The sequence below is a fragment of the Pongo pygmaeus genome, chromosome 7 (assembly GCF_028885625.2).
Source record: "Pongo pygmaeus isolate AG05252 chromosome 7, NHGRI_mPonPyg2-v2.0_pri, whole genome shotgun sequence".
NCBI lineage: Eukaryota > Metazoa > Chordata > Mammalia > Primates > Hominidae > Pongo > Pongo pygmaeus.
The window spans coordinates 81,624,631-81,641,184 of NC_072380.2; the positions used below are offsets into that span (position 1 = coordinate 81,624,631).

The 16,554-nt window shown below is 40.0% G+C and overlaps 1 protein-coding gene across 25 annotated transcripts in view; it reads left to right on the forward strand.

The window, feature by feature from the left end:
• The window catches only part of SULF1 (sulfatase 1), a 191,504-nt gene that overhangs the window by 32,995 nt on the left and 141,955 nt on the right, over positions 1–16,554 (forward strand). For all 25 annotated transcript variants that reach the window (XR_008504139.2, XM_063668856.1, XM_063668855.1 and 22 more), the window contains one exon: positions 2,081–2,175. The gene's annotated coding sequence lies outside the window, so the exon portion shown is untranslated. The remainder of the gene's footprint in view (positions 1–2,080; positions 2,176–16,554) is intronic.

A 16,554-nucleotide genomic window follows, 5' to 3' on the forward strand; every position in this document is an offset into this window, starting at 1 on the left:
ACTGGAGAGCAGTGGTGTGATCACGGTTCACCGCAGCCTCAAACACCTGGGCTCAAGTAATCCTTACCGCCTCAGCCTCCCAAGTAGCTGGTACTACAGGTGTGCACCACCACGCCCAGCTAGTTTTTAAATTTTTTGGTTGAGATGAGGGTCCCACTGTGTTGCCCAGGCTGGTCTTGAACTCCTGGTCTCAAGCGATCCTCCCATCTCAGCTTCCCAAAGTGCCGGGATTACAGGCATGAGCCACCTCACCTGGCCTACACATTATCATTTTAATGATGAGAAATCAAAGTCTACATTTATAAAATTTAAGAAAATTCTGGTCTCATTTCATGAAAATATCTTTTGATTGCAAATATGCAATGAAGGTTGTATCTTTATTACTGGTCTAAAAAAAATCAATCCAAGTAATAATGATTGCCGATGTTTATTGAACCCTTATTTTGTGCTAGGTAGTCTTGCAAGTTTTTCACATGAATGTTTTCATGTAATCCTCACATCAACCCTATGGGGTAGGTACCATTTTAAATTCCCATTTGTCAGAGGAGAATACTGAGGCATAGAGAAATTAAGTAATGTGCTCAAGGCCACATAGCCAGTGAATGCCGTAGCCTGGTATTCCAGCATCTCATTCCAGACTCACCTGCCCGGTAGCATATTCAGAACAGTCTCAGAAAAGGTATTCTTTGACATCAGACTGTGCCAGCCTAACCATAGCCAGACACTTTTGACGTCACGTTCAGATGTAAACTTTCACTGTAGGAGATCATGAGGTGCATATACAATTATAAGCACAAACATGTATATGTCCTCTCAGAACGTATTTTACAAGTGGGCATCTGCATGATGCTTCTAATAATTTGTGATATCAGCACCATGGAGACAGGATGGAAAAGTTCTTCTAGAACTCCCGAAGCCCCAGGAGGAGAAGCACGGTGAAGCGAGTGATCTAGAGGCCTAATGGGTGAGGTGGGCCACATTGCAGAGGGTGGCATAAAACTAGCGGCGGCGGAGTTACACTGCTGTTTGGAGTGGAAAGAGGGGTGATGAGAGTCGTGTGGGGGGAAAGTGAATACTGCAGCACCAGGCCAGCTCCAAGGAGGCACTGCTGCAGCAATCTTGTGGTAGGAGTGATCCATCCAGAGCAAAGCAAAGGACCTGGGGCTTAACCTGACTCGCCAAGGCCAGCTCAGGATAAAAAGAGATTCCAGGCCTATGGAGGGAAAAAATCTGCACCCATTACCTCTGAGATCCCCCCTATGTATACCAAGGTACAACTGTAGTCACCAGTGGAGAAGTATGAAGACTTTAAATGAAATGCTTTATTAAACATTAATATTTACATGGGCATGATCAATATTTTTTAAATGTAAAGGAAATTCTGAGTTGTTAAATAAGAGGTCTCATTTCCCTATTCTATCTTATATTATGTTCTCTTTTATATCATATGCACGTTTACATACAATGTGTATATGTCAGAATGTTCATGGCAGCAAGATTGCTTTATCTGATACTTAAAACATTAAAATGGGTATTTCCTCGTATTCAAAGTGTTCAAATTTATTTTAATCACTTACATTTTTCAGCTGTCAAAAATGTGGAATATAAACAAGTTTTACCACTTGGAAATGCTTACTTTGCTGCTCATCAAATAATAGCTTGCTGCAACTTTAAAAGATTCCATGACTCAGCACATTTTCCTTTAAAATAGGTCTCCCAACCTGAAATTAGACAGCATTCAACCTTTAAACTTGGAACACTTTGTAAACTTTTAAAAGGAAACTCTTCTTTAATGGTTCTATGAAATCCAGTCAAAGAATGATATGAAATGAATCTAATGGAAAGTCTTTTCCTTGTTGGAGAAGCGGTCAAAATTGAAACTTCTACAAAAGGACCGAATCACCCACAATGCTTCAAAGACTCTTGCGAGTGATTGTAAGAAAATCGGTCTGGATGAAATTTAGAGAATATTGTTCCTAATGATCACCCCCTTTGAGGCTGTGAAAGGGCAACATCTGAAAGATGAGAGGAATTGCTGATAAAACATAACTGATGGCACTTTTGCTCTTTTCCATCGTAGGTGCTGACGGCCACCCACCATCATCTAAAGAAGATAAACTTGGCAAATGACATGCAGGTTCTTCAAGGCAGAATAATTGCAGAAAATCTTCAAAGGTACTCATCAAATTTTTATCTCTAGCTTAAACCAAGGACCACCTGGGCACTCTATGTCACTTGAAGAGGGGAACATTTCATGGTTGGGGAATTGTTAAAAAACTGGCAGAAACTGAAAAGTCAATGGTACTCTACCTTCCCATCACGTTCTCATTCTTGTTGACTGAGAGAGCTAAAAGGGGCCTTCCACGTGGTAGAGCCATGTCACGAAATCAGTCCTAAGAAATGTCAGAAGAACCATCTGAAAAATGGGAATCTAAACAATCATATGACTATTGACATATTATGAGCTGATCAGGAAGGAAGCTCAGGGGAACTAGGGGGCAGTGTGGTAGGCCCACCATGCACAGTCATCCACAACATACTCCACAGTGTCAGGAGTGAAAGCTGTACAGATATCTGATTTATTCACAGCTCGTCTTCACAGTTTCTTTCCTTGGCCAGATAAACATTAGTGCCAAGAGCTTTCAGGGAGCCAGGGAGAGTTGTGGCAACCCATCTTAGCAATTTCACCTTGGTGGCAAAAACATTTCTAGGGGTTGGGTTCATATGAGGGTACATCCCCATGAGGCTTTTTCAAATGTCAACTTAAAGAGTTGCTCCCCTTCACCCCTAACCTAACTAATGCAATGAAAACATTCAGCAGTTCCTCTCTATTTCATTAGTCACTCTTCAGAATCATTGCTATTTGCTTGATTTTTTTTTTTTCTTTTTTTGAAAGGGAGTCTCGCTCTGTTACCCAGGCTGGAGTGTAGTGGTATGATCTTGGCTCACTGCAACCTCCGCCTCCTGGGTTCAAGCAATTCTCCTCCCTCAGCCTCCCGAGTAGCTGGGATTACAGGCGCCTGCCACCACGCCCAGCTAATTTTTGTATTTTAGCAGAGATGGGGTTTCACCATGTTGGCCAGTCTGGTCTTGAACTCCTGACCTCAAGTGATCCGCCTACCTCAGCCTCCTAAAATGCCAGGATTATAGGCATGAGCCACCACTACCAGCCTGCTTGATTTTTATTCTAAGCCTTCCATTGGCCCAAGGTGGCTTGGAATAAGTCCTATAATCACCAAAACTTTCATGAACCTCACCCAAAAAGCAACGTCTTCAAGTCTGGCCCGAATTTCAGGTTTGCCTTTTGAGGGTTGTTTTATCCAGCTTCTCTTTCTAATACTTATGGAATTAAACATTTTTACCTTCATTCTACAAGTATTATGTGAAGAAAGTGAATGGTTCAAAGCGTATGGGAGACAGATTAGTTCTTTGACATAAAGTTATAAGCATCAGCAGTTTTTCTAGAATTCTTGGAGCTTTGTCTGAAGATGGCATGGGGTATTAATCCCCATGGCTGATTACAGCACTGTATCCGATGCTTGTCATAAACGAGCTGAATCCACAGTAAGAGAAGATAAGTTGAAAGTTAGGTCTCCTTACTTCAAAACTCTAACATGAGAAGGAAATATTCTAAAACAGTAACTTCAAAAGATAAATGTTTAATAATTCAATGAACAAGTTCATTGAATAACTAATCAGTTCAGTGAACAGAACTGGAACTTCTCAAGAGTTATTTATCTCTTGAATCAGCTTGTGAACATTTTCTTTGTGAAACTCTAGCCTGATGCATCAATTTTTATGTTGGAAAAAACGAGATTGGCCTTCAGTGCCATACCATTCAAAATTAACCGTAGAAGAGACTGGAAAACCCCTGATACTACAAGAGCACCCTTCATCTTCTGAAGAGGTCCCTAAGGACCTGATTTCTCAAAGTATCTTTCTTAGTTTCTCTTGTGCTATGAAGAAGCCACTTTTCTTTCTTTCTTTTTTTTTTTTTCAAAAAGAATAGAGTCTTCCTTAGTTGCCAGGCTGGAATGCAGTAGCACGATCTTGGCTCACTGCAACCTCCAACCCCCGGGTTCAAGCGATTCTCCTGCCTTAGCCTCCCAAGTAGCTGGAACTACAGACACGTGCCACCACGCCTGGCTAATTTTTGTATTTTTAGTAGAGACGGGGTTTCACCATGTTGGCCAGGATGGTCTCGATCTCTTGACCTCATGATCTGCCAGCTTCGGCCTCCCAAAGTGCTGGGATTACAGGCGTGAGCCACCACACCCATGAAAAGGCCACTTTTCTACAATGCCATGTTGTTTGTTATCTAGCTGGTAATCTTTCATGTTGCACTTCTCTCCCCCTAATGTGTGATTTCACCACTGTGTTGTGTCTTTTTCACTTCTCAGCATATCTTTATTATGGGAAAATACAAGTAAGTGTCTAGGCTGGGCACAGTGGCTCATGCCTATAGTCCCAGCACTTTAGGAGGCCGAGGTGGGTGGATCACCTGAGGTCAGTGGATCACCTGAGGTCAAGAGTTCGAGACCAGCCTGGCTAACATGGTGAAATCTAATCTCTACTAAAAATACAAAAAATTAGCTGGGCGTGGTGGTGAGCACCTGTAATCCCAGCTTATCAAGAGGCTAAGGCAGGAGAATTGTTTGAACCCGGGAGGCGGAGGTTGCAGTGAGCCAAGATTGTGCCATTGCACTCCAGCCTGGGCAACAGAGCAAGACTCCGTCTCTAAATAAATAAATAAATAAATAAATAAATAAATAAATAAAATAAGTCTCTAATGTTGGATCATTTAGATTCACTTGCTCAAATTTAACATACAGAACATTTTTCATGAAAATCTATGGATTCTATATGAGACCTGGCTTCAATCTACTTTTTTTTAATCTTGGGCCTGGAAAATTCAAATTTAATGTTTGGCTTCAGAGATCTCTGCCCCTTCTCATCCGACTCCAGGATTTGAACTGAATTAGATAAGCAGACAAGTCACTTCCCATCACTACCTCTGTATTTATATATCCACAATCCTCCTTCTAGTCAATTTTATGGAAAGAAATGGATTTTTTTGGGTATGTGCTTGGACAATCATGTTTATAAAATAGGGACCACTTTACTGGACCTTAGAGTTTCAAAATGCCGCCCTGTGCATTTTTGATTGCCTCTCTGCTCTTATCATTTGGGTATAAAGTTCTTTCATTTAATATTCAGAACTGCTTACCTGTAGCTCATTGAACTTGGCATCACCTCTAAATTACATAACCCAAGAGAAAGTACAAGGAAATACTATAAACAAATCTCAGAAGCTGCCCACGCATTTCCTGTCTTTCAGATTGCCAGATTGTCCCTTGTTCCAAGGAGAGATATGTTGTATTCACATATGAGAAGACACCAAAAGGACAATTAAATTTCACAGCTTGGGGGAGATTTTGAGGGTTCTTATCAAAAATGTTCACACCTGTGGAACAGATTGCTTTTGTGTATGTGTGTGAAGCCTGGTTTTCAGCTTAAAATACACCTGCCAAAATATGAACGGCCTTTATTGTACCTTCTGGACACTAATATTGCACTGTTGGACAAGGTTTGGTGCGCACAGATGGGATAACTTAGAACAGCAACTATGTTGTTTTTGAGAAAATTAAGACTTTTCCTAGCCTTGTTAATGCCTATTTGGGATGGAAAATTTTATAATAAGGATGGCTTAGCTGTGCCTGGCACTTTATTTTTAATATTATTTTAATTATTAAGTTAAATTTAGTATATTCATCTAAATGTAGGTGGTTTTTAAAATCGCCCATAGACTGTAACAGTAAACTAAACCTTTTCAAGGAATCAATATCAGATGTGGACCCTAAAACTTATCTTTGTCTTGCTTTAAGTGCATATTGGATACCAAGACAATGATAATTTGTCTTGCTGCAGAATATAGAGACCTATATTTGGGGGTGCTAAAAAGTAGACTCTTTTCCTTTGTGATCACCCTTACATATTTTGAAACATTTCTCATTGAAGAGCACAATTTATTACACAGAATATCAACTCATTTAAACTTAGGTATTTGTTGTAAAAACCATATAACAGTCGCTTAAGAGTTTTTTTTTTTTTTAAATCACACACTTAACCCAAATCAATTGGTCTTTTCTGTATAAATATATACTAAGTGGAATCATAGAAAATTGCTTCTATTTAACTATTGTTGGCCTACAAAAGCAGTGATTTCTTAGGGTACTATCTAATATTTTATAAAATTGGAAACATGGAGAATGTACAATGTTTATTGTTTTGTTTTCACCTACCTTTGTGTCAAAACGGTTCACATAATTTCTGCATTGTCTTTTTAGTTCTTTTAAATTTATGCATTGTGTTCCATTACATGGATGTGGGACATATAAGTTGCTCATGCTTTTTCTCTATAAGAGAGATAACACTAAACATACACACACACACACACACACACACACACACACACACACACAATCAATACCTTCCTTCACGTAGCCATTCTGTTTAGTTGCATTTTAATGATGGTTTTTAAATTGTCTTCTCCTGCACCATCCTCTTATCCCTTTGAGACTAATCACTTTCACATGTGAGACTTCAATACAAATCTAAGGGATAAGCAAATATTAGTATGTACAAGCACACAGATTTGCACCCATGTATGTACATAGCTAAATGGATCTGCTTAGACCACAGTCCTCAAAGCCAATGAGCTTATGTTTAAAGAAAATGCCAAACTCCAATTGGATGAGAAACATTGTGCCCATCAGGCTGTGCCATCTTTTGCAGGCTCCTCTCTCCTCCCATCTGACTGAGACCTGTCCCAGCAGATGGCTCTGTCAGTATGCTTTGGCTGCCAATAAAATTGTGCTTTGCCTGATAATGGTGAGGAAGCAAACTCCAGAGATGTTGACCAACCCAAGGAAAACTCTTTGCTCTTGCCATAATGATACATTCAGGCAGGAAGTTAAGAGAAAAATAGCTCTTCCCCTGGCAAGGAAAGGAGTTTAATTATGATGAGGGTGGGGACTGGGGGACATTCACAAGTGGATATTAAGGAAAAAGAATGGGATGATGTCATTCTTTACTGAGACAGTCACTGAAATGAAATCAGGTCATACCACAATGGTCTTGTTCTATGCTCAAAAGCGCAAGTTGGTATGAGACAATACTTTGCGGTGATGCTCTCAGGAAGGGCCTAAGGGGCCGTGCTCACATGAAACTATTTCCCTAAACACCTTGAAGACAGGTCAAGAAGTGCAGAATCATTCCATCCAGTGCTGAAATGGCCCACACTGGACCAACATTTGTTTCAGATCACCATGCCACAGTTCAGGATAGAAAAATGTCTGGATTCTTACAACACCATGAATTCAAAGAGGCAGAATATAGCTGTTCAATCTGGTATCAGGCCAGATGTTTTAAATTCATTCCTTTTTTGCAGGATAATTTTAAATGGCATACTGAAATTAACATGGAATATATTCCTCAGTGGAAGGTTTCAGAAAGTCACTTCCCAAGAAGAAATACTGCGTTGTATCATGGTAGAGAATTTGTAGGGCTGATTAATTCCACTTACAGAGGAAGCATTTGATCTATGTTGATCTTGAGTCCTTAGTTCCAATGGCAAATATTCAATTTTAGGTTCCTTTTCTCAATGGTGTCCTAATTTGACCGCATTTATCTGCTTAGATTTCACAAGAGTGCATCATAATTATAAATGAAGATTAGACTTTCTAAGAAGCCATTCCTGGAATAATTAGGTGGTGGGGTCAAATCCTGTTATTAAGATTCTGTCATTATTGCATTAAATAGGGCTTAAAACAAATAAGCCATTGGCTGAGGCCTTTTTTGAGGATATTTTTACTGCAGGAATATTTATAATAGGAGAATTGAAATACTATAGGCTTTTTACATTGGTATCTGCAGTTTAGAGAATTTGCAAAAAAAAATATTTTTTAGTAAGCCACTGGTCTTCAGGTGTACGTACATATTGAGATATGAGGTCCTTCTCTCTCTTGCAGATTACATGAAAATGTAAAAAAAAATGGATTACAGTGGAAATTCATATTTGTTTTATGATTTTGCTCTCAAATTATTCAAGAACCTTGTGTCATAATCTGGCATGTAGGGGAAGCTGAGATGTGTATGGGACAAATATATTTGAAGTCTGCTTTGGATTGTGGCCATCAGAATGAAAGAGGCGCATTTTGAAGGAGTCCTTTTTTGGCAGACACTAAAGTAAACCTCAGGGATTCCTGCTACCCTTATTTTTAAAAAGAAGGTAATTCAGCTATGGGGTTTTTGAGAGAAGATAATTATTATTATTATTTTTTTTTTTTTTGAGACGGAGTTTTGCTCTTGTTGCCCAGGCTGAAGTGCAATGGCACGATCTCAGCTCACATCAACCTCTGCCTCCTGGGTTCAAGCGATTCTCCTGCCTCAGCCTCCCGAATAGCTGGGATTATAGGCATGCGCCACCACGCCCAGCTAATTTTGTATTTTTAGTAGAGACGGGGTTTCTCCATGTTGATCAAGCTGGTCTCAAACTTCCAACTTCAGGTGAACCACTCACCTCGGCCTTCCAAAATGCTGGGGTTACAGGCGTGAGCCACCAGGCCCGGCCAGGTAATTATTTAAAAATAAAAAGTAACTAAAATATTTCCAAACAAATTGTCAGCACCATCAGAAGTTCTCAAGTTTCCAAGAAAGTGCTTAATATTCTTTTCTATTTGTTTATTAGTAGCCTTTAAAGAAATCTAAGTTCATTATCTGCAGTCAGTTGACACTAGCACTAAAAATACCGGTGGAATTTTAGGCAAATTCATTATTTACAAAGCAAATAAGTGAGTCCTGGTATCTGACAATGGGATTCACCATAAAATTAATTTTAAAATTACTGGGTTTTAAATTTTTATCCAAAAATGATTTGATGCATTTTTGCTTTAAAAACTGTATTTATTTATCACACGAAGTATAAATACCCCATGAGATTAAATCCATCCTGCCATATTCATGGGAGCCTGGTCTAGCCCGAGGTATGATGCCCAGCAGGACACCGTGGCCATAGGAGAAAGGTTAGCAGCCATTCAGAGCAGTTGGCGCTGTGCTGGAGGGGTTATAGGTATTGTGAGTATCTCTCTTCATGGTAAGTAGCCATAATATAATGAATCATAGGATTCTTCTCTCCAAAGAGAACTGTGCTGAGAGTCAAGATATCGACTCTGGTTTTAGTCATCTAATTTACTCTATAATTTCCTATAAAATTAGAATGTACTTGTCCCATTTCCCTCACTAGGATGTGGTAAAGACCAAGAACATAAAAGCACTTGTAGGGGGAGTAGACATATGAAGCCACTCAAACACAACCGATTGTTATTGTTGTAATATTTAAAGGATAAGGCATTACATGGTGATCATTAGTTCCCATCATAACTGTGCTATTCGCATCACCTTATTTCTCTCTCATTATTCTTTTAGTTTTATGTCTCTGCCTGCCAGTAAACTAATCCCAATGTGTATTTTTTAATGGTTGGCAAAAATTCAAAAATGTTCTTGAAAAGAAGGAAGGCCATAGAATTGCCAGGATTATAACTATGTATTCAGTGCCTTAAAAATAAAAAATAAAATAGAATGAAAAATCTTCACTGGCTTAAGCCTTGAAAATAAAAGTGAAAAATATAGCACATACTGTATTATATACTTGTTGTTGGAATTCAGCTAAGGGTTGACTTCAAATCATCTTTAGGATTAGAAAAAATTTCTATAATTAACTCACCTGGGACATGTGCTACTGCTTTTAATATTTGTTGATTGGCTCCTGTTGGGCACTAAAGTGACTGAAAAATTGTCATCATCTGGATTCCCCAAACAGCAGCCAGAGACAAAAATGACATCCCTCTGCTCACTGTCCATACCTGTCATGAGGCTGCCCTTCTCACAGGGAAATATTCAATTTTCTTTTCGCCTTTTCTACCCCCAAGCATTAACTTACGGAGGAATTTTTTCAAATGTCATATACAGTATCAGCTTAGTAGTTTGTAAGTGCTGAAATGTCCCTCCTGGGTAAAAGGAGAGGAATGTAGTTTACATTTCTCATTTGAAAGTCCATTTAGGTTAAAGAGCTTTCTGGTTGTGAAAATATTAAGACAGAGTTTGTATGACATGACTTGTGCATACATGTTTGAACAACTGTTCTAGTGATAGCCAACCTCTAAATGTGACAGACAATAATTCTGACTATCAAAACATTGATTTTTTTTCTCTGTAACTCATATAGACAGTAATACCATGTATGCACCTAGTTATAACTAGCTGAGCTATTGGCTTTTGTGGATGTCTGAAAATATACGCAGTAATATATGTCAGGGTAATGCAAGAAAGAGCCTTTCCTACCTTAGGGAGCCTTTAGGAGGTGTTCAGGAGTTATCACCCACAAAAGTGAACTTCTCTTCTCAAAATGGGAAGCTCTTTCTTGTCGTCCTAATTTAGAGAAACCCATGAGAGAAGTATGGTATAATGGTTAGGAGCACAGATTTGGGAGCCAGACTGCCAGGGTTTGAATTTCCACTCTGCCATTTGCTAACTGTAACTTAATTTCTTTATGCTTCAGTATCCTTATTGGAAAAATAGGGGCCAGTAATGCCATCAACTTCATTATGCTGTTCTGAAGATTAGATGGTTTCAAACGTATAAAGGGCCCATACAATGCTTAACAATTAGTAAAGTGCTTTATGCACAGTAACTATTTTTATTTACAGAAATTCAAAAATCCAGTAATTCACAAAGTAGAAAATAATGTTTTTGTGTTGGGTTTTTTGGTGGGTTTTTTTTTTTTTTTTTTTTTGAGACAAAGTCTCACTCTGTCACCCAGGCTACAGTGCAGTGGTGTGATCTTGGCTCACTGCAACCTCCGCCTCCTGGGTTCAAGTGATTCTCCTGCCTCAGCCTCCCAAGTAGCTGGGATTACAGGTGGGCACCACCATGCCTGGCTAATTTTTATATTTTTAGTAGAGATGGGGTTTTGCCATATTGGCCAGGCTGGTCTCGAACTCCTGACCTCAAGTGATCCACCCGCCTCAGACTCCCAAAGTGCTGGGATTACAGGCATGAACCACCATGCCCACCTGATAATAACGTTAGTCCATACCATCATTACACACACATACACACACACACACACACACATATTGTCAATGTATCAGGTATTCTGTAGAAACCTGTCTCAGGGCTCTGCACCTACCCTCTGGAAACCAGTGCTAGACAGGAGCAGGACCTATGTATGTGCCTCACACATAATAGTAATAACAATACCTTAAGCTTACATGCTTGAAATGTACATTTGCACACTTGTGACAGTTATTGAGAAAACTAAATTAAGCAATGAATGGGAAACTACTTTGGGAATATATTATCAGCATCTGTACAGATGGAAAACCTTTTTTAAACCAGTTTTTAATTTTCTAATTTTTGATTTCTCTTTGGATTTGTTTACCCTTTAGTTCAGATTTTTTTCTCCCATTCAATCATGATTTGACAAATATTTAATAATCATGAAAATCCAATAAAAAGATCCTCCTGATGGATACTTTTAAGATTCAATGGGTCCAGATTCTGAGCCCCAACCGGCTGGATATTTTTACTCTGGTCTAGCATCTCCCCTAGTACAGCATCACAGAGCTGCATGCTGAGCTCCACGAAAGAGTAAAATAGATCTGCCTCATCAAAACATCTGTTGAGACTTAATTTTTTAGAGCCATTTTTGGTTCCCAGTAAGATTGAGAAGAAAGTACGGAGATTTTCCATATACCCCTGTCCTCACACATGCATGGCCCCTCCATTCTCAACATCCACCACTAGGGTGGTGCATTTGTTACAACTGAGGAACCTACACCGACACATCATTGTTACCCAGAGTCCACAATTTACATTAGCGTTCACTCTTAGTGTTGTTTTTTCTATGGGTTTGGACAAATGTATAATAACATGTATTATCAGAACATTTTTTACTCTTTTGTTTGCAAGTTATATACATTCGATGACTTTTTTACAGCTACAACTATAATTAGCCATGCTATTTAAATGATCTAATTTTAAAGCTCCAGGTTAAACACTGTACAGAATAGCATCCTGCGCTTCTATTTTGCCATTATTAAGATTCCCTCATTGAAAGATGAAAATAAAATTCATACAGAATGATGAAAAAAAGCATCATGAAGAGAAGTTTCCTAAGTATTATGGAGATCTTTCACACAGCATAGAGCACTAATTCTGCTTGTATTTTATATTTTTGAAAAGGACACTTTTTATTTAAAATTCAAAATTCAAGTCACATATCAAATGTTGCCATAGGATCTCAAAGTAACAAACTTAGTGTTCAGTTTCTCTACTTCTCTTTCTTTGTCGTTAAGTATGTGAGAGTGCCAAGGGCTGGCAAGTCCCTGCTCCACCAAAGGGAGAGTAGAAAAAGTGCCTCATGAGTGAGTATTGTAGACCCCATCAGCCCACCAACATCTACCAAGTGGAAGTTAAAGGTGATCATCAGCATGGCCTGAAATGAACAACAGGGCAATGCTTCTTATATGTGCAGAATGCAGTTCAAATCTTTTCAAAGCCAGCCAAGGACCATCGGTATGAGGAAAGAAATATGGTATTGTAAAAAGACAATGGAGAGACTCCACCACTTACTAGCTTGTGAATCTGGGCAAGCCACATGTTCTTTTGGGTCCCAGATTGCCTTTCAGTAAAATGTAGATAACAGCATTTACCTCATAATATTGTTGTGAGGGACTCAAAGAGAAGCTGTGTGCAGAACGTCAAGCCTAGAGCCGGTTGGAGAGCATATAACCGAGAAGCATTCATTTTTCTCCTCACCTTGTCTTAGCATGAGTGTTCTTTCCTCCTTCACCTCCCCACTCTTAACTTGGCCCTAACATGTCTCATCTTGGCTAGGATCCCCAGGTTCCCTACACAACACTCCAGACTGCTCTTGCTTCCTCAGACATACCCTTCATGGGCAGAGCCCTGCAACTGACATAGGCCAGAATGCCCTTGTGCCACATTTATGAAAAGCTAAAATGTGATAACCTTTGTAAAGTATTCCTTGATTTCCTTATTATTATTAACATCCAGAATTTATTTATCCTCTTGACCTCTTATGGACTTTATACCTTAATTATGATTCATATTTGGTACCCTACTGTCATTTATATATCTGTGTTTCACATTAGATTCTGTTTTGCGACTAGGATATTATCTGTCTATTTATTATTAGATTTAGCACAGTACTTGCAGGTAGTTAAGTACACAATAAATGTTCGTTCTTAATTTAAAAAACAAAGTTGCAACTTAAATTTTAAAACACTGAGCTTTGTGAACTGCCAAAAAGAGGCATCCATGCTTTGACTTGGGCCAGTCCCCTTGTGGTAAATTTTTAAAATCAACTACATAATTTTTCTTTTATTTGCTTATGTGTTTGAATATCTAAAATACTCCTGTGGAAATAGACCCAGAAATAAATATTGAGACGAGCCTCTGGGCTGGCATCTGTCTTAGAGAGTTTAGTGAGAAATACAGCTACATAAAGAGCTGTTGTGAAAGGCAAGAACTCCATGGAATAATGAATGAATAATCCCCAAAGCTCTTTGCCATACACCAATGTCTCTTAAAAGTAGCATGTTACAAAGTATCACTGTGAAAGACCATCAGCCTTTGGTCATAGGAACACTACATAGACAACTTTAAGCCTAATGGTACAATCATTCATGGCTAGGAAATAACAAGATATAGGCAGCAGAAAAGCCACATTTCTGATCAGGTGCCTGAAATGAGGTGATTTAATTTGAACAAAGCACTTGTGAATCCCAGGGGTTGAAAAGGCTGCAGCCACCACCTGTTGTTTCATCAGCTGAACTGGACTGAAGGACAGCCTGCCCACGCCCTTGGTGTGGCCAGGGTTTCCAACTGGACTTCCATCATTTTAGCCATATTACAGAAAAGAAAAGAAAAGATTCCAACAGATGCTAATAGTTGAGAGACAAATAGTAACACACACTCTTAATAAGTTTTCTGTGAAAAGGATCTAAAACATATTTTTGTTGTTGTCTAAAAAGATAATGAAAAGTTAACAGTATAAGGGAAAGTTTCAGGAGGCCTGGGCTTTGTCCCAGCTGCATAACTAACTGGTTGTGTAACCTTGGTCAAGTCACTTAATCTTCGGGCCTCCATTTCTTATCTGTAACATGGAGGTGCTCACTTTCAGCACTGAGATTGCTGACTGAACTCTAAGATTATGCTTTTACTGTATTCTACCCCAGATTGTATCACCTTGTATTAGTCCATTCTCACATTGCTATAAAGAACTACCTGAGACTGGGTAATTTATAAAGAAAAGAGGTTTAATTGACCGACAGTTCTGCAGACTGTACAGGAAGCATGGATAGGGGAGGCCTCAGGAAACTTACAATCATGGCAGAAGGTGAAGGGGAAGCTGTCCTACATGGCTGGAGCAGGAGAAAGGGAGAGAGAAGGGGGAAGCGCTACACACTTTTACACAACCAGATCTCATGGGAACTCACTCATGGAACAACAAGGGGGAAATTCACCCCCATGATTTAATCAGCTCCCACCAGGTTCCACCTCCAACACTCAGGATCACAATTCAATATGAGATTTGGGTGGTGGTACAGAGTCAAGCCACATCATTCTTCCTCTGGCCACTCTCAAATCTCATGTCCTTCTCACATTTCAAAATATAACCATTCCTTCCCAGTAGCCCCCCAAAGTGGGGGAGTGGGAGGAGGCTGTTTCAACATTAACCAAAAGTCCAAGTCCAAAGTCTCATCTGAGACAAAGCAAGTCCCTTCTGCCTATGATCCTGTAAAATCAAAAACAAGTTAGTTACTTCCAAGATACAACCAGGGTACAGGTATTGGGTAAATGCTCATGTTCCAAAAGGGAGAAATCAGCCACAACAAAAGGATTACAAGCCCCATGCAAGTCTGAAACCCAGGAATGCAGTCATTAAATCTCAAAGCTCCAAAATAATCTCCTTTGATTTTATATCTCATATCCAGGCCACACTGCTGCAAGCAATGGGCTCCCAAGGCTTTGGGAAGTTCTGCCTCTGTGGTTCTGCAGGGTACAACCTCCTGGGCTGCTTTCACAGGCTAGCATTGAGGGCCTGTGGCTTTTGTAGGTGCAGAGTGCATGTGTTGGTGGATCTACCATTCTGGGGTCTGGAGGACAGTAGCCATCTTCTCACAGCTCCACTAGGCAATGCCCCTGTGGGAACTTTGTGTGGGGACTCCAATCCCACCTTTCCCCTCCATACTTCCCTAGTAGAGGCTCTCCACAAGGGCTCCACTCCTGCAGCAGACTTCTGCCTGGACATCCAGGCATGTCCATTCATCCTCTGTAATCTAGGTGGAAACTCCCATACCTCAACCCTTGTCTTCTGCACACCTGAAGGCCCAACACCATGTGGAAGCCACCAAGGCTTGGAGCTTGCATCCTCTGAAGCAACAGTCCAAGCTTTACCTTGGCCCCTGTTAGCCATGGCTGGAGTTGGAGCAGCTAGGATGTGGGGTGCCATGTCCCAGGGCTGCATAGAACAGTGGGGCCCTGGGCCTGGCCCACAAAACCATTTTTTCCTCCTAGGCCTCCAGGCCTGTGATTGGAGGGGCTGCCACAAAGGTCTCTGAAATGCCCTGGAGGCATTTTCCCCATCATCTTGGCTATTAACATTCAGCTCCTCCTTACTTATTCTGCAGCCTTGAATTCCTCCCCAGAAAATAGGTTTTTCTTTTCTACCACATGGTCAGACTGCAAATTTTCCAAACTTTTGTGCTGTGCTTCCCTTTTAAATATAAGTTCTAGTTTTGGGTTATTTCTTTGTTCATGCAAATGAATATATGCTTTTAGAAGCAGTCAGGCCATATCTTGAACACTTTGCTGCTTAGAAATTTCTTCTGCCAGATATCCTAAATCATCTCTCTCAAGTTCAAAGTTTCACAGATTTCTAGAGCAAGGGTGCAATGCCACCAGTCTCTTTGCTAAAGCATAGCAAGAGTGGCCTTTACTCCAGTTCTGAATAAGTTCCTCATCTCCATTTGAGACCACCTCAGCCTGGATTTAACTATCCATATCACTATCAGCATTTTGGTCACAACCATTCAACAAGTCTTCAGGAAGTTCCAAACTTTCACTAATTTTCCTGTCTTCTTCTGAGCCCTCCAAAACTATTTTAACCTCTGCCCATTACCCAGTTCCAAAGTTACTTCCACATGTTCAGGTATCTTTAAAGCCATGCCCCACTTCTCTGATACCAATTTTCTTTATTAGTTCATTCTCACATTGCTATAAAGAACTATCTGAGACTGAGTAGTTTATAAATAAAAGATATTTAATTGGCTCACAGCTCTGCAGGCTATACAGGAAGTATGGCTGGGGGAGGCCTCAGGAGACTTACAATCATGGCAGAATGGCAGAAGGTGAAGGGGAAGCTGGCATGTCCCACATTGCTGAAGCAGGAGGAAGGGAGAGTAAAGG